At 37.8% G+C, this 19,082-nt stretch overlaps 1 protein-coding gene across 2 annotated transcripts in view; it reads left to right on the top strand.

Moving 5' to 3' along the window:
* The window catches only part of LOC120566816 (exosome complex component RRP40-like), a 279,666-nt gene that overhangs the window by 55,916 nt on the left and 204,668 nt on the right, over positions 1-19,082 (top strand). The gene's annotated exons all lie outside the window — the stretch shown is intronic.

The raw sequence follows: 19,082 nt of genomic DNA, 5'->3' as shown, positions 1-19,082 counted from the left end.
GAACCTTTTCAGTCAGAATCATTTTTCTTTTCTCCATTTCAGGTGAAGTTGAACCAGCTCTTGATCCTCTCATTTTGTGCATGCAGACGGATGTAAATGATCATCACAGTATGAATTAGGGCTGCACGATATTTATTTTCATCATCTATATGGCGATGTACGCGATGTGATTATCGATTATAAAGTAAACTTTCACCGTTCTCCTTTCAGTGTTTCTTTAGGATTTTTTTTTATCAAACTAACAAGCAGGCCCAGCTAGTCGACCACAACCTGAAATTTAGAGGAAGCAACCTGAATGCATTATTTATATCATTCACTTTAGCCTGGATTGATAGTATTATATGAATACAATGGTGGCATGTCAGGCAAGGCAGCTTTATTTGTAGAGCACATTTCAGCAACAGGGCAATTCAAAGTGCTTTACATAAAACACTAAAGAGCAGTTAAAAACAAATTAAAAAAACTGATAAAATATGAGAATAAAAGTTACAGTGCTGTATAAGAAATAAACAATTATTTAAAAAACTGCAACATCAAAAAGAAAGGTCTTCAGCCTTGATTTAAAAGAACTGAGAGTTGCGGCAGACCTGCAGTTATCTGGAAGTTTGTTCCAGATATGTGGAGCATAAAAACTGAATGCTGCTTCCCCCGGTTTAGTCCTGACTCTGGGGACAACAAGTAGACCTGTCCCAGACCACATGAGAGGTCTGGGTGGCTCATAGTTTACTAGCAGATTAGAAATGTATTTTGGCCCTAAACCATTTAGTGATTTATAAACTAGCAAAAGTATTTTGAAATCAATTCTTTGAGGCACTGGAAGCCAGTGTAAAGACTTCAGTACTGGAGTGATGTGATCCACTTTCTTGGTCTTAGTGAGGACTCTAGCCGCAGCGTTCTGAATCAGCTGCAGCTGTCTGAGTTTCTTTAGGGAGACCTGTAAAGACACCGGTACAATAGTCAATTCTACTGAAGATAAAAGCATGGACAAGTTTTTCTAAATCCTGCTTAGACATATGTCCTTTAACCCTTAAAGATGAAAATAGGCTGACTTTGTAAATGTGTTAATGTGGCTGTTGAAATTCAGGTCTGAGTCCATGACTACACCAAAATTTCTTGCTTTGTCGGTTTTTAATATTGTCATTTGAAGCTGAGCGCTGACTTTTTTAATGGTGCCAGTGGAAGCATGTAGATGTTAAACAGGAGAGGCCCCAGAATGAAGCCTTGGGGAACTCTGCACTTCATATGTGTATGCTTAGATGCATAATTACCTATAGAAAGTAATCCCTATTCTTTTAAATAGGATCCAAACAAGTTTAGTACTGAGCCAGAAAGGCCAACCCAGTTATCCAGTCGGTCTAGTAATATGTCATGGTCGACCATGTCAAATACAACACTGAGATCAAGTAATACTAAGACTGAGGTTTTGCCCCTATCTGTGTTTAAGTGGATGTCATTAAAGACTTTAACAAGAGCCGTCTCAGTGCTGTGGTGGGGTCAAAAACCAGACTGGAAGGCATGAAAAAAACCACTCCAGTAGTCGAGAATTGTTTATTATTTCCAAATAGAGCTATTTATGTCATCCTATAAAAATTTGTCTTTTTTCATATTGCAATGAAAATATATCGCAATGTCAGTTTTTTCCAATATTTTATATGAATCCCAAAAAAAAAAAGTGGCAGTAACCCATTCAAACTGTGTTTCAAACAAGCCATAACACAAAACACAGGTTACATACCGCTGGTTGGGTGTGGTGCTGTCAGGCGACCACCGTTCTCCGCTAATTGCCGGGCGTCCGTGTGTGTGATCTCAAAGGTGATGATCCAGTATTTCTGTGTGTGGCTACGGCCTCGTATGAGCTTGGTTTCCTTCCAGTTTGGTCATTTCTTTGCTATCAAGGCTGAATAGAGGAATAACTTGCCAGACGCGCATATTGATCACGGATCCAAATAGATTTATTTGCATTTGAAAATGTGGAAAAACTAAATCCAGTTGCATGATAAAACAGCATTAAGGAGCATTAGAAAGCATGAAAACAACATGAAAAACAGCGGTCAGCAAAAAATGAGACTTCCCCCTTTCACCCCCTCTCTGTCTCAAAACCAGAACATGTGGACCAGGGCTCTAGGGTGCCACCCTACAAATTTGTAGGGTGCGACTAAGATCTTTCCTAGGTCGCACCGGTGCACGTAACGTCCTCGCATCCGCTGCCTCTCCACGAACGAAGCGATGTCGTTTATATGGATATGGTTTAATGTTGCGTTACATGACCCACTCCTTCTATAAAGCCGTGCCTGTGTTTGGATCTCTCCTCCGCGCAGCCCCCCCCCATTCACTCACACACGGCTAGGGCTGGGTACCGAACATCGATACTTTTATGGTATCGAAAAAAATTTCGGTGCCAAATTTTGGTTCCAAAAGCGTCTGAGCGTCTGAGCGCAAGCTTATCTGTCCTCTCTGCATATTGACACAGAGCGGAGCTCCGACCGACGAACATATACACACACACACACACACACACACACACACACACACACACACACACACACACACACACACACACACACACACACACACACACGGAGAGGTGCGGACGGAGTAAACTGTCTGCAGTTTTGTTGAAGTCACAGAGAGTCTCGGTTGGTTTAAAGTGTGGTTACAGTTTTTTAAAACTTCACGCAGACAGCGTTTGCTGTGATATGATATTAATGGCGAGCCGAAAGCAGTCGCGGTGATGTTGACGTTACACTTCCTCTTACAAGCAGCCACAACGGTGGTTTCTCTGCCCTGATGACTGACTGACAGGCTGAGCTTGTACAGCAAGGCACTTTTATTAATGTTACTCTGAGTGAGCAGTTTTACCAGAATTTTTTAATTTTGATAACTGTTTTGATTCAAAAGTAAGGTGGAAAATAAAAGCTTTGTGTTTAATATATTTTTGTTGATGTTGAAATGGATTTTAAAACATATGGTATCGAAAAAAGTATCGTTAGGAACCAGTATCGAAACTGAGATATCGAAATTGGCACCGGATGGAAAGATTCTGAACGATACCCAGCCCTACACACGGCTCACCTGCAACATGGAGAGACACAGCGCTGCCGGTCCACATGCTGACATTCATCTACAGTTTTAATCGTTATTTACACAGCTGTATATTGTTAAGTATGAGAGGGAAACCTGTTTTATTAACACAGCTGTATATTAATAGTATGAGAGGAAACCTGTATTATTAACACAGCTGTATATTAAGTATGAGAGGGAAACCTGTATTATTAACACAGCTGTATATTAAGTATGAGAGGAAACCTGTATTATTAACACAGCTGTATATTAAGTATGAGAGGGAAACCTGTTTTATTAACACAGCTGTATATTAAGATAAGAGGGAAACCTGTATTATTAACACAGCTGTATATTAAGTATGAGAGGGAAACCTGTATTATTAACACAGCTGTATATTGTTAAGTATGAGAGGGAAACCTGTATTATTAACACAGCTGTATATTGTTAAGTATGAGAGGAAACCTGTATTATTAACACAGCTGTATATTGTTAAGTATGAGAGGAAACCTGTATTATTAACACAGCTGTATATTAAGTATGAGAGGGAAACCTGTATTATTAACACAGCTGTATATTAAGTATGAGAGGGAAACCTGTATTATTAACACAGCTGTATATTAAGTATGAGAGGGAAACCTGTATTATTAACACAGCTGTATATTAAGTATGAGAGGGAAACCTGTATTATTAACACAGCTGTATATTAAGTATGAGAGGAAACCTGTATTATTAACACAGCTGTATATTAAGTATGAGAGGGAAACCTGTATTATTAACACAGCTGTATATAAAGAGGGAAACCCAGCCATTAACACAGCTGTATATATTAAGCATGAGAGGGAACCCGTATTGGCTAACACAGCCGTATACTGTTAAGTATGAGAGGAAACCCGTACTATTAACACAGCTGTATGTTAAGTATGAGAGGGAAACCTGTATTATTAACACAGCTGTATATTGTTGGCATGAGGGAAACCCGTGGCCATTAACACAGCTGTATATTAAGTGATGAGAGGGAAACCTGTACTATTAACACAGCTGTATATTAAGATATGAAGGGAAACCTGTATTATTAACACAGCTGTATATTATGCATGAGAGGGAACCTGCATTATTAACACAGCTGTATATTGGCATGAGAGAAACCTCCGTAGTATTATTAACACAGCTGTATATTAAGTATGAGGGGAAACCTGTATTATTAACACAACTGTATATTACATGAGAGGAAACCTGCATTATTAACACACAGCTTTATATTAAGTATGAGGAAACCTGTACTATTTAACACACAGCTTCGTATATTAAGTATGAGAGGAAACCTGTAGCCATACAATCACAGCTGTATATTGCATGAGAGGAAACCTGTATTGGTAATTCAGTAAGCTCCGCTTTGGTTCCGCTGCGATGGTTACAAAGTCAGCAAGCACCTCAAACTATTTCGTTTTGCTTAGCGTTAAGGTATAAACACTTTAGAAAGCAGTATGGCACACATCTGGATTATCACAAGTTAATTTCATCCACCAATTAAACTGGGATGTGAACAAATAGAAGTTAAATTAAGCAAATAAAGGATTATGACAAGAGGTGTACAAAGTCACTGCAGACATTGCAGCGATTTCAAGTTTATATAAATATATGCACAGGTATTTTATTCCTTAGAATAAATGAACCTATCAATTTGCTTTTGAACCATTGTATTTAAAATGGTTGAGACTGAAAGTGAAATCTTGTCTAGTTGTCAAAAGGTTTCAGTTGGATTGACACAAGAAGCCTAATTTGAAAGGGTCAGATTTATGAGGGAACTTAACCTTATTATTTATGGATGTGTGCGCTTTAGAGATAATTGTCTTTTTTTCTTTGTTATTCTGTGCAGATTGACCGTACGGCATCGTAGCGTGCTCATGGATGATGCAACACTGTGAAATTACATCCCTCCCTATGGAGACCGATTCGCCCTCTTCAATTACTGCCAAAGTAAAAGCCTATCTCAGCGAAAACAAGGGCTTTTAGAAAACTTAGGTGAGAAAATGAAAGTCAGAAAGGAAGAGCTACCAAGGAAAACATATCACATGCTGACACAAGAACAACACAGACAAAGAAGCTAAAAACAACACGCGAAATATAGAGATAGGATGGATTCACAGTGACGGTCACATAGCCAAACAGGTGAGGGCAAAGCAGGGGAGGTGGCACCAGAAAAATTCAATTGGCAGTTAATTCTGGATTAAAAATATATCCTTCAAGAAGGAAAGAAACTTTTTCCCCCCGATGGAATATCTCCTAAAGGACCAGAATCAGATTTTGAGTTTGAGGTGTGGGACTTCAAACAGAACCACCTTACTGTTGACCGTGCCTGTCCATTGGCACTATGTACGAGACTGCAAGGCCACAATGTTAGCAGCTTTTACATTGCAACAAAGCCAAAAGATCTTGAAGATGATGCCAACGAGACATCTGAAGTCATTCTTGTCTCTGCACACAGTTGGCAATGAAATCAGTACAGCAGAACTACAAGTGGGAGAGGTCATGCTTGGTTTTGATGGAGTCCAGTCTTCTTTAAATGTGTCTGTGGACTCTGAAATTACCTTTGGTTCCCATTTCACGGCACTGAAGAAGACACAGAGGACACATTGATCTATGAGGGTTTTCCTATGCCTACCGATTCAGCTCATCCAGAGGATGTGATAACGATCACCATACATCATGCTAACACTTTAAATGACATGATTACAGCTTTCTCCGGATGAAGAGATTTTGAAGAAAGCACTGAATGTGAAATGCATACTTCCAGACAACAAAAAAAAGCAGGCAGTGGATCTGGGGTATTAGAGATGTTCTCAGCTGCTTCTGGCAGGAATTCTATGATAGATGTACACTTGGTACAACAGTTAAAGTGCCCTTCATTCGCCACGACTTCCTGCTGGAAACATGGAAGGCAATTGGCAGAATCCTTGTGAAAGGGTTACCAAGATTGTCAATATTTGCCAAACAAACTTGCACTCCCTTTCTTGAACAGGTGCTTTTCAACAATGTGTATAGTGACCTTAAAGCACATTTTCTGCAGTTTGTAGAGCAGCCAAGAACGTGAGGTTTTGATGCAAGCGATGAAAGTTTGTCCGCAGTTGACTCTGATGATCTTGTGGAAGTTCTAGAGCAGCTATGACTGTAGAAGGAGAATCACGGGGAGACTCTTCCTACAATAGTTGATGAAATATCGCACAAAGAACTTGTCCAAAAACCCATGTTTGTCAGTGACTGCTGGAGGAAGATCACCATCATCATCCTCTCTCTCAGTCCAGAAGCACTGACCAAGTTGTTCTCTGACCTGCAACCAACCACAAAAAGGTCTGCAAGCTGCGGAAATTTGACGTTGATTTGACTACAAAACAGAAGGAAGTCATAAATCATCTGAAAAGATTCATCAGGAGCTAGATGAAAGTAAACTTCAGAAATTCCTGCGCTTCTGCACTGGATCTGATCTCATAGTTACAGACAGCATCTATGTGGAATTTGAAGAAATGACAGAGTTCACAAGAAGACCAGTTTGGGGCACACATGTGGGAAGATTCTGCATATAGCTGACAGCTATGAGAACTTCCCAGACTTTCGCTCAGAATTTAATGCAGTTCTTGAAAGCAATGTCTGGGTAATGGACATTGTTTAGATTGACAAAACCTATCCAACAACAAGCCACTGTTAAGACTTTTCACATTTGAACTAATGCAGGATTTCAAGGATAGAAATGCAAGGAAGTGTGAGGAATAGATACTTCAGGACATACTGTATAATAAGCACTTCAGCATGACCCTTAATAGTCAAGAGACAAGTTGCTCCAGCTGTGCAGAAGGAAGCCGCTAGCTTTGCACAAAAACTATATTATCGTTTCATGTGTTTTGGTGCGTGCATTCACATACCACAACAAACTGTCATACTGATCATTACCAAAGCCATATTCATCTCCACCAGATCAAGTTATCCAGCTGTACAACACAAACCTTGCTGTACAGAAGGGTACATGTGTCACATGTTTTGTTTGTTTAATTAAGGTTAAGAATTCCATTCCAACAGCAGCAACAACTGTGGCGTGCTTCATCACTGCTTTATGCAGTCAGCTATATCAGCTATAGGATTTTTTTGTAAGTTGCAAAATAATGACCCATGTGAAAGTTGTGTGTAAACAACCATTTCATTTCAGCCAAGTGTTCCCAAGCCACAACTGACTATTGGCTGGAATGTCATGTTGGACCAACAAGCGTATTGTTCTAGTCAGACCAATTTTTTTAAGTCTGAACTAATTACAACCATACATAATCTAAAAGTAAGGCTGGCAGTTTTTCAACACTATTGTTATTTTCCCGGTCTATACTATTTTGCATTAGCCATGTTTGCAAAATGTTGCATTATATGTCTTTCAGGTCTTTAAAGTTTAAATAATGCTGATTATTGTTAAAATACCTATTACCTATTACCTAAATACCTAAAACCTATTTAATGGTATCTTATGATGTCATGTTGGAATTTTTATTCCTTCTGAACAGACAATGTCTGATACATACATTGTCTTTAAAGTTTACTTATTACTATCTGATTATTATGTGCTAAAATTGCAAATATAGCTTTGTTACTGAAACAAAGTTTGATTAAGGTCATCAAATCCGGAATGCAAGAATTGTGAGCAGAAAAACTGATGGCTTTTAATTTGAATACATTTACTGTTTGATATTGCACATGCACTATACAATGCAGTCTGATAATTGTGCGTTCTTACATTACCTTGTGGATCAACACATTTGATACTAGCAATGCCAAATGGCTGTAGTTGTTTAGGAATCCATGTTCCAAATCCTCAGGTTCTCATTTTAATTATTATTTCTATTATTTATTTAGGTATTTCTTTGTTACTAAAAGCAAGTCTGGCATATAGCTTTGCAGGTTGTCATAAGTATTAACACTTGCCTTAATTCTACACTACATGTATGATTTTGATTTTATGATATAACTTTTGAGGTAACAGACCCTGGTTGAATAGCCAATGTTGACCTGGGGTGTTAATGATCTTTTACATTAGGTTACTGTTGTAGAAGATGCATTGATAGAGGCTATACGAGACAATGTTAAGGATATATATTTTATTTTTTAAAGCATCAATATAAAATTGCATGCTTCATATACTGCATGTATTATGTAGAATTGGTCATGTGGTGTTCATGCACGTTTAGCTTGTGACCATCTCATTATTTGAGATTTCTTTTAAAGCGTCTTTACTGTAAACATGTTAAATGTTTCTTTTAATAGTCAAATGTTAGTTTAAAAAGTCAAGTCATTCTGGTTATATGCACTTTACAGACCAGGCTATGTGGTTATGAGATTTAACCATCTTATTATTGTATTACCAATAAAATGTTTAATATGAAGTTTTAATGTTAATAAAATGTTACTTTTTCACATTTGTATTCAGGTATTCAATTGAATGTTGATGAAGCTCTCTTTCCATATGGGTAAAAGTGATGTGGTACATGAGGTTTAAAATACAGTTCAAGAATATTAGTGTTAAAGTGTTTATTAGTCATTCATATTTGACACAAGGATGAAAAAATCATTCCACTGGGATTAAAAACCAGTCACCCAGTGCAAGGTGTCAACTAGTCACAATTAAACAGAGCTAGCAATTTACCTAGAAAGAGCTGATCTTACACAAAAACTAAAACAGTTATGCTGAAAGTTTTAATAGTAGATACACGATGATCAGAGAAATACATGAAAATGGTGTTGCTGGGGGTCAAACATTTCTTAGGAACACACGGAATAGCAACGCCTATATTTTTGATACATATTTGGCAAATTAAAACAACTTAATATACATATAACACTATCATGGGTTGTTTTAAACCATCTTAAGTTCTTTCAGTGCTTACAAGCTCTAGAACCCAGTTTATTCCTTATATGTCCTCACTGCATATAGTATAGTACCTAACACTTTTATTTTTCCCCATTTTTTGCAGAAAAAAACAAATTGACTAATTACTTTTTTAAATAAAAATGTAACTACAATTGCTATTTTTATTAAGGGTCTTGAATTGTAGTTTTCTAATTTCATCTCTTAAGAGTAGGCATTTTGTTTGCATCCAACATCCATTCATCTTAAACACATCAAATAATTTTTCTGTATTTCCTCTCTTAACAAGATGTACAGATCAGCTGCATCAAGTGGATCTGCTGGAGCATTCCATCCTTTCTCCTCCATTAGGAGACAACACAGTTCAAAAACAGTTTCGTTAACGGAAACTGGCCTTTTGGGAGGTACACTCTTCCATACACAAAGTGACTTCCTCCATGACAATTGGTTTCAGTCTATCCTCAGCACTGTGCAACTCTGGAAATGAGTACATCACAAATGGCCCGACCCGCCGCATCATCACTTGACGTGCTGCTGATTTTGTGTAAAATTCCATGTGTTGACAACTTCATCCAGTTCATCCTGCAGAGAAACAAACACAGTAAATACAGACTACAAACATAGTGAGTATACAGTACAGGCCAAAGGGGACACACCTTCTCATTCACTGCATTTCCTTTATTTTTCATGACTATTTACATTTTAGATTCTCACTGAAGGCATCAAAACTATGAATGTACACATATGGAATTATGTATTACAAAAAGTGTGAAATAACTGAAAACATGTCTTATATTTTAGATTCCTCCAAAGTAGCCACCCTTTGCTTTTTGGTAACTCTGCAAACCCTTGTTGTTCTCTCAATGAGCTTCATGAGGGTAGTCACCTGAAATGGTTTTCACTTCACAGGGTGCTTTGTCAGGGTTAATTAGTGGAAGTTTTTTCCCTTATTAATAAAAAGCAAAAGTGGCTACTTTGAAGAATCTAAAATATAAGACATGTTTTCAGTTATTTCACACTTTGTGTTAAGTACATAATTCCATGTGTGTTCATTCGTAGTTTTGATGCCTTCAGTGAGAATCTACAATGTAATAGTCATGAAAATAAAACGGATACGTGAATGAGAAGGTGTGTCCAAACTTTTGGCCTGTACTGTAGTTGGTCTTAAACTATGCAACTGCTGCCTAAACTGAAACCTAGGTTTTCTGCATTTCATCAGCTAAGTCAACAGTGAACAGATACAGCATGCCACACTAATCACTGTAAAACTAAGCAGCAAGAGAATGGAATTTTCACCAAACAGCACGAGCACACAGAACAATGCTGCACTGATACTGTAATACTTTACTTTACTAATACTTTGTCAGTGCATACAGTAACTGTATCCTAAAAGGAGGCTCTGAATGAAAGTTTCAAGCTGTAACTGATCAATGATCAATCATCGGTCATATTGTGATTAGTTGCACTAATTGAACATTCATATCATAGTTATCATGTTACAGTATTTCATTAAATGCAAAATAAGCAAGAGGTTTTAATGTAAAATAACCTAAAAATGTTTGAACCGAGACACTGCAAATCACTGGTAGCTGCATGGCTGCGCTTGATGACTAAATATATTTTTTAGATTTCCAGGGAGCTTCTTATCTAAACAATAGCCTACGGTTACATCTCTCGTGTGTGACATGACGTCGCAGGGTCGTGGCATTATTTTTGCCATTGCACAGACTTGTTTTGCTGACTCCGATTTGTTTTCTTTTTCTTTATTCTAAGGTTTATGAATGTGAAGTATAGGAATAGGTTTTTCTGCCTCAGAGATGAGATGTTCAATTGTCATGCTGCACATTTATGATCCCATGTTACCAATAACTTTTATACTGATTTAAAGTTGACTGTAGGAGATAGATCGGCACATGTTCACTACTGAATGTATAGATATAATTCCCTAATAGGTGTGAGACCTCGTGTCTGCCATCAAGAGTTATATGGTGGGCGAATGAGGAAAAATGCCGAGCAATAATAGATTTTAACAGGTCCAAGATAAGCACAGTTCATACTATATTTGTGTAGGTAGATCCAGCCTATAATGAATACCCTTTACCTGCCTTTTAGTAAGAGATATTGTAAATGAGGAAAAAATGAAGAGATTTAATGTGACATTAAATCACCTTCCAGGCTTTGCTATTATTATTACTATACTCCATTTATTACGGACTCATTTCAGAAGGTGAGGAAAGATTATTACCTGAACAAGATTAAGGAAACAGAATTGGATGAGATTTTTGTCCAAAAAGTCTCCTGTGAAGTGGCCATCATCCTGAAAAGTTTGAAATAAGTTCATCCAGAACTGTGCACTTTGTTTGCGGAGGGTACCCCACCATCCCTCAATGCGCTGGTTTGCTGTGCTTCTTCCATAAAGGAAACTTCTCTCCCCTGCAAAACTGTCTGGGTGGTTGCACCGCAAAAATATCTGCATTTCTTCTACACAACCATTTTCTGTTCCCCTGTCTGCACGAATCCTCTCTGGACTTCCCCCTATGCTTGAAACTGTTTTGATGAAGTAACTTGCAACTACTTTAGGATCACTGTTCGTAGTATAGGCCTCCATCCATAACACATAGCGACTAAAGCCATCTATACAGCCATTGATGGCAATGCCATAGGGCTTTAACTTATTATAGCCATCCATATGCCAAAGCGCATTTGGCCCTCTACAGCTGTATTGACGCCTTTCTCGCCGTCTGGCTCGTCTTAATTCCACACCTTGTGGATCAACCAATTTGATGATGCGTCTGATGGTATCTTGTGATACAACAAATCCCCGTTGAACTGCACGAAGATGTAGCCAACGGTAACCCTGCATCTGTCCATTGGTCATGACCTCATGTTGAACAAAGGCCAGCACTTCATCCAAGTCAGACTGGTTCTTCCTTCTGAACAGACCAAGTCTTCTACAAATTCTCTTTAAAGTCCGGACACTTATTACTATTTGATTGTTGTGTGCTAAAATTGCAAGTATTTCTTTGTTACTGAAAGAAAGTCTGAAGTAGAGTTTGATATATTCATCCAAATCTGACATAGCAGGCATTGTTGTGAGCAGCAAAACTGATCAAATCATAGGCTTTAACAGTAATTGAAGAGGGCGATTCGGTCTCCATAGGAGGGGATGTAATTTGTCAGCATTGCATCATCCATGAGCACAATGACGTCGCTGTCAATCTGCACAGAATAACAAAGAAAAAAGACAATTATCTCCAAAGTGCATATTCCATAAATAATAAGGTTAAGCCTCATAAATCGACCCTTTTCAAATTAGGCTCTGTGTCAATCCAACTGAAACCTTTGACAACTAGACAAGATTTACCAGATCTCTCAATCATTTTAAATACAATGGTTCAAAAGCAAATTGATAGGTTCATTTATTCTAAGGAGTAAAATACCTGTGCATATATTTATATAAACTTGAAATCATACAATGTCTGTCAGTAACTTTGAACACTCCTTGTCATACTCCTTTATTTGCTTAATTTAACTTCTATTTGTCCACAGCCCAGTTGAATTGGTGGATGAATTAACTTGTGATAATCCAACTCAGTCGTTAAAACATTAAAAACACTAAAGAACAGAGTTTCATACTAAAACGAGTGTCTCATCAGCGGACACTGCACGTCAGAAACATGCAATTAGCTTAAAAACATGCTAACGTTGCTAGCTAACTCGTGTGTGCATTTCATATCCGCAGCATTTCTGTAGTCTTTACAAACACCAGGCACCAAACCAACGTATAATTCTCTTTTACTCACCTTTTGTTCTTCCAGTAATGTAATTGCTTCATCTGGGACCCCTCAACTGCAAAAACTCACTTATATCCAAGTTCGACATGTTCAGTGTGTGGTTCTCCATCATGCAAAGTTACTCCCTCTCATTGGTCCCTTACAGGTACCCATACTTCTGACTTTAAAGTCAGAATTCTGACTTTATTCTCAGAATTCTGAGATTAAAGTCAGAATTCTGAGAATAAAGTCAGAATTCTGAGAATAAAGTCAGAATTCTGAGATTAAAGTCAGAATTCTGAGAATAAAGTCAGAATTCTGAGATTAAAGTCTGAATTCTGAGATTAAAGTCTGAATTCTGAGAATAAAGTCAGAATTCTGAGATTAAAGTCAGAATTCTGAGAATAAAGTCAGAATTCTGAGATTAAAGTCAGAATTCTGAGATTAAAGTCAGAATTCTGAGAATAAAGTCAGAATTCTGAGATTAAAGTCAGAATTCTGAGATTAAAGTCAGAATTCTGAGAATAAAGTCAGAATTCTGACTTTAATCTCAGAATTCTGAGAATAAAGTCAGAACTCAAATATTTTTTTCACCAGTGGCCCTAATCCTCTTCCGTAGACATACTATATTATGACTTTGTAATTTTTTTCGTCATACTATACTATGACATTTTTGACTTTTTTTTTAGATACTATACTTTTCACGACCTTTCAACATACTATACTATGACTTTTTTTACTTTTTTCGACATACTATAACATTACTTTTTATTACTTTTTCGACATACGATATGATTTTTAATGATTTTTTCGACATAATATACTATGACTTATTACTTTTTTCAACATATTATACTATGGCTTTTTATAAATGTTTTCGACATACTATACTATGACTTTTAACAATATACCATGACTTTTAATGACTTTTTTGACATACTATACTATGACTTTTATTGATTTCTTTGACATACTATACTATGACTTTGTTATTTTTCAACATGCTATACTATGACATTTTTGACTTTTACAACATAATATACTATGACTTTTCACTACCTTTCGACATACTATACTGTTATTTTCTTTTCTTTTTTTTAAATACTATACTATGACTTTTCAACATACTTCACTATGACTTTTTATGACTTTCGACATACTTCACTATGACTTTTTATTACTTTTTTCGACATCCTATACTATGGGCCCTATCTTGCACTCAGCACAATTGCCTTTGTACACCGACGCATGTATCATTCCTATTTTGCACCCGACGCACAGTGGACTTTTCCCTCCACAGACGCACGTCGGTAAATTAGGGAATGTATTTGCGCTCCCGGGGCCGGTTCAGCAAAAAGAGGAAGCGTGTTCCAAATGTTACGTGGTGCTATTTTGCAGTTTCAGAAAACAATTCCGCCACTGACCAGGAAAAACCTGGTCTAAAGTCAGTGGTACTAGTCTAAAGTCAGTGGTGCTAGTCTAAAGTCAGTGGTACTAGTCTAAAGTCAGTGGTGCTAGTCTAAAGTCAGTGGTACTAGTCTAAAGTCTGTAGCGCGTTATTCAGATGCTATTTTAGGGGCGCATGCTTGGCCATAATGTAGCGTGTGCACAACGCGCATACACTTCTCTCATCTACAGCAGTTAACATTTTTGAAAATCATACATAATTACAAAGAAAAATATTACTGAAAATGTGCTTCAGGTGTTTGGATAGGTCAGGAGGCATTTTACAGTACAGTCCTCAAAAAGTCGCAGCATTCTTTGTGGCTTGTTGTGTTTTACACATTTCCATGAATCATGGATGTGTTGATGACATAAATGAGGAAATATTAGAGGACTTAAGGAGACGTGATGTTGACACATCTGGTCCGGGAGTGGCAATGCGCGATGCGCTCCTGGTGGAGCGGGTGGACGGAGATGGAGTTGGGGGAGGAGGAAGGGGCACAACAGTTGCAGGTGGTGCGTTTGGAAGGCCACGCTGCATGGCTGCAGCAATCCTCTCCAGACTTGATGAGATGCGCCCGAGAGGCCGCAGCAACATTGCCAGGCAAATCCGCCGTCATAATAGCGATCCGCCACGGAACAAGCGCACCTGCTCTTAAAGGGAATGTGAGATGACGCTCTGATTGGTTATTTTAACGTTACACCCAAACCACACCTAGCTGCTTCAGACCAACCCATTTAAGATTTGCGTCGGGCGCAAGACTCATTTATCCCGCCGGTATCATAGCAACAGCGCCCGAGATCCGCCCACAAAGCTACTTGCGTTTTGCGTTTCACACTTGCGTTTCAGATCGTTTAAATAGGGCCCTATGACTTTTTTCAACATACTATACTATCCACATACTATACTACTACTACTACTACTATACATACTATGACTTTTCTATTACTTTTTTTTGACATACTCTGACTTAAAGATTTTTTTCGACATTATACTATGACTTTTTATTAATTGCAGGGCTCTAGACTGGTCTGGTTGCATTTTGAATTTTACTTTCAGTCGCACATGTGCGACCAGTAAAGTTGCCCCCTCTTTTTACATGTTAAACGTTGAAATTTCGGTGCCTGAGAGCACGTAAGCGCGAGCTTATCTGTCTTCTCTGAAAATGGACAGAGAGCAGAGCTCTGACATAAAAACACACACACTTGCACACGCAGAGCTGCAGACGATGCTAACTATGTCAGCTCTGCGGTTTTGTTGAAGTCACGGTGAGTCACGGAAATGCCGATAAAGTGGTTTCAAGTGTGGTTACAGTTTTTAGTACGTAGGATGAATAGGTTTGGAATTATTTGTACAACTGAAATAATTGTTTTGTAATTACAGAGGGAAAGATTATTTACGGTGTGTGCCCCTAAATTTTCTGGTTGCGCCCCTAAAATTTTCAGTTGGGGGCCTGTCGTGGAAGTTTTCCTTGAAGCAGCAGAGTTAGTGATATTCATGATAAAATCAAAACGAACAACGACTGTTTGAGAATTAAACCAAAGTTTGGTCTTTGAGTATTTATTTACATTTGCAAATGGAGAAAACACAGTTTCAAAGGTACACGCAGCACAACTGAAAATGTCTTTCTAACCTAAAGTCTAAACATCCAAACATCATATAGTGAAGAAAGTCCGTTAAGCCACCCCTCTAAGTTTATCTTTTAGCATGGCCATAATCAAGAAGAGGACATCATTACAGTCACCCCATTGTCTCACCTTCCCCTTTGCTCTCTGTTCCTAACATTAGCCTAAACAACTGTTTATCTCAGGAGACAGAAAGCTACGTAGTTCTCACTGTCGTAAACAATCATCGGCCTTCTCCACTTCTATCTAAGGAAAAGACAACAATGTGAGAAGGTTCAGGCTAGTAGAACTAAATAACTCTACTGGGCTATAGTTCACGGTTGCCAACTATTTCACTTGGAGCCTTTTGAATCTACACATGAAGAAGCTAAATCTTGTGGTGTTCTAAAACAATCAAACCAATGGTTAATATCATTAAACAAATGGTTAAAATAAAATTTGCCACCACAGGCCACTGTGCTTTTACTAAAAAAAAGTTAGTCTGGAGCCCTGAATTGTTTCGACATGCTATATTTCGACATGCACTAAACTCATCCCAACATAGACAATCATTTCTCTTTTTATTGCACTATTTGCACATTAAAGCTGTACATTCCATTTTTTATATATTATTACTGTATATTTGTTTTTAGTATATATGTTTAAAGTCTTGATAATATATGTTGTTTTTATTGTTTGTATACCTGGAGTGGTAACGAAAATAATTTCCCCCTGGGATTATTAAAGTATTTCTGATTCTGATTATGACTTTTTATGATTTTCTTTTTACATACTATACTATGACTTTTATTCAATATACTATAAATTCTTTCACTTTTTTCGACATCCTATACTATGAGTTTTATGGCTATTTTCAACATACTATAATATGACTTTTAATAATTTTTTGCTATATTACTATGCTATAAAGTTTTATGACTTTTTTTCTACATAATATATACTATTGATAAGTTGAATATTAAGTCGGCACGCTTTCAAAGATATCCTACAATATATTGCATAAGCTTATTTGTGTGTGAACGTCACATGCCAACTGATGACTGACTGTTGATGTGGGGGGGGTCCTGTGTGGTGAGAGTTATGGTAACATCTGGGTATGACACCATGACAGGATCGGGAGGCCATGAGAACTAATATTCTCCAGGTGTAATTATTATGTTTCATGCAAAGGAGAGCTGGATAACAACTTATGTAATCTTCTCCTGTGACCTTTGGAGGGGGCCTACCCGACAGCAGAGACCACCTAATTGGAGGACCCTAAGTTGTTATGGTGATGTGATTGACAGCTGGTTCTCCAGATGTGAGGCCAAAACTGTATAAAGGACTGTGTTCATGTAGTGTTCAGTGAGAAGCTGATCTATGAGTGTGTATGTTTATATATCTGAATAAAGCTGCATCTAATCTGAAGACATCTGAATCTGTCATCTGTGAAGTCTCCTCAATCCATTTCCAGATATCAACTATGTATTTTATATTACTTTTTTTCAACATACAGCAGACTGCTTCACCCTCGGTGCTACCTCAGGTCCTTCATTCCAGCAGCAGTCAGACTCTTCAATACAACATCATAATGTAGCAATGCTAGCTGGTTCTGCAATATGAGCATCACTGGACAATATTCTGCACTATGAATATTTATCTATTTATTACTCTGTGTCACCTCCAACTGTGCAATATGTTAGGATAAGGGTGTTTATTGGGTAAATATGTTTATTTTATTACTATTATTATTTGAACTAATTCTATTTTTTTCTATTTGTCTACTTAAAGGTCCAATATGTAATATAAGTACTGTAATAAATCCAAAAATGACACCAATGCCTCATCAGATATTAAGGAAACATGTTAAGCTGAAATTCTATCTTTTCTGACAACAATGCTAATGTCAGTATTTTTTCTTTTTGAAATTTACATTCCGTGACGGAATTTCTGTTTATGTTTTGATCTGTGTGTTGTTATCAACGGCCCAGTTTGACAGCCAGGCCGGGTTGCCAGATATACCTGTAAAAACGTAAACCCAGCGCGCTACAGCTGTAACGGTAGTACAGCCATGAAAGCAGCAAACAAACAAACAGGCTCAACGGAGATAGATTCTATCCAACCTAAAAAACAAAATAAAACGGCATGTTTCTAACAGTTGTGTGACCAGAGACGTAACAACCCCCTGGTAAATATTGGAGATGTATTTGAAAGATGGAGACAGCTTAGATCCCAAAAGGACGCAGAATTGGCTTATTTCCTCCTGAACAGGTAAGCATAGCTTCAGGCTAATTTATCACAGCTACTAGGGACGGGCATTTTATGTCATTTCAACATTTGTGTACTCACATTGACTTATATAGCTAGAGTACCCGAGTTGGTTGCTCGCAAAAACAATTGAGACACAGCCAGTAAAGTGATCCCGACTGGTCCTGGCTAACGCCGCCATGCTAACCCTGCTCAACTGGCCTCAACCCCAAACGTATGCACCCTGCAGACACTTCCTCTTCCACAGTTGTGCAAAGCAATTTATGAACACAGGGCCTCCACTGACACTTCATCTTTACGGCTGCAGGGTCAGTCACACAAAGTAATTTACACTAAGATGTCTCTAAGCATGTTTATAATAATCTCAGTAACGCAATGTTTAGCATGATTATATTGTTAAGCAATCATATAGATTTGAAAGTAAATCAAAAATCAAAATCAAAAGCAGGAGTATAGTTTTTGCTGTTTTTAGGTAATACATTTCAAAAGCATTTAATTTTTTGGGGTTTTCAACGGAACCTCGTTCAACAAAACACTAGCTGTCAGTATTACATATTGCACCTTTAATGTGTATTTGTGTTATTCTGATGTGTGTAAAAAAAATCTTTTGAGCTGCTGTAACCCCCAGTGTGGGATTAATAAAGTCTATATTATCTTATCTTATGACAACTGTACTGAGGATGAATGTTTATATAACCCACCTGTTTAAATGATGTTAAGGCTTAAAGCTGCGTACTGTTACCATATACAAGATAAGGTATTTTGGTTTGGAGACCTGCAGTTTAAATGTAACCAAGTATCCTGTATAATAGATACATGTCTGGTGTTTGTAACAAAGAAAACCGCTTCAAAATTGGTTAAATATTGATTGAGAAATTATGATTTTAATAAGAGATAAACCTCCTGCCTCCATTGACACACATGCATTAGGAGGCGGGCTACTCCGTACCAAGATGGGGCCCGCGAAGACGTATCGCTCCAATCGGCTGCCTTAGCAACAGTAACTAAGGGCTGCGGGCCGCGAGACGCTA

This window comes from Perca fluviatilis, chromosome 10 (genome assembly GCF_010015445.1).
Source record: "Perca fluviatilis chromosome 10, GENO_Pfluv_1.0, whole genome shotgun sequence".
Lineage (NCBI taxonomy): Eukaryota > Metazoa > Chordata > Actinopteri > Perciformes > Percidae > Perca > Perca fluviatilis.
The sequence above is the reverse complement of the archived record's forward strand: the minus strand, read 5'-3'. Positions and strand labels throughout refer to the sequence as shown.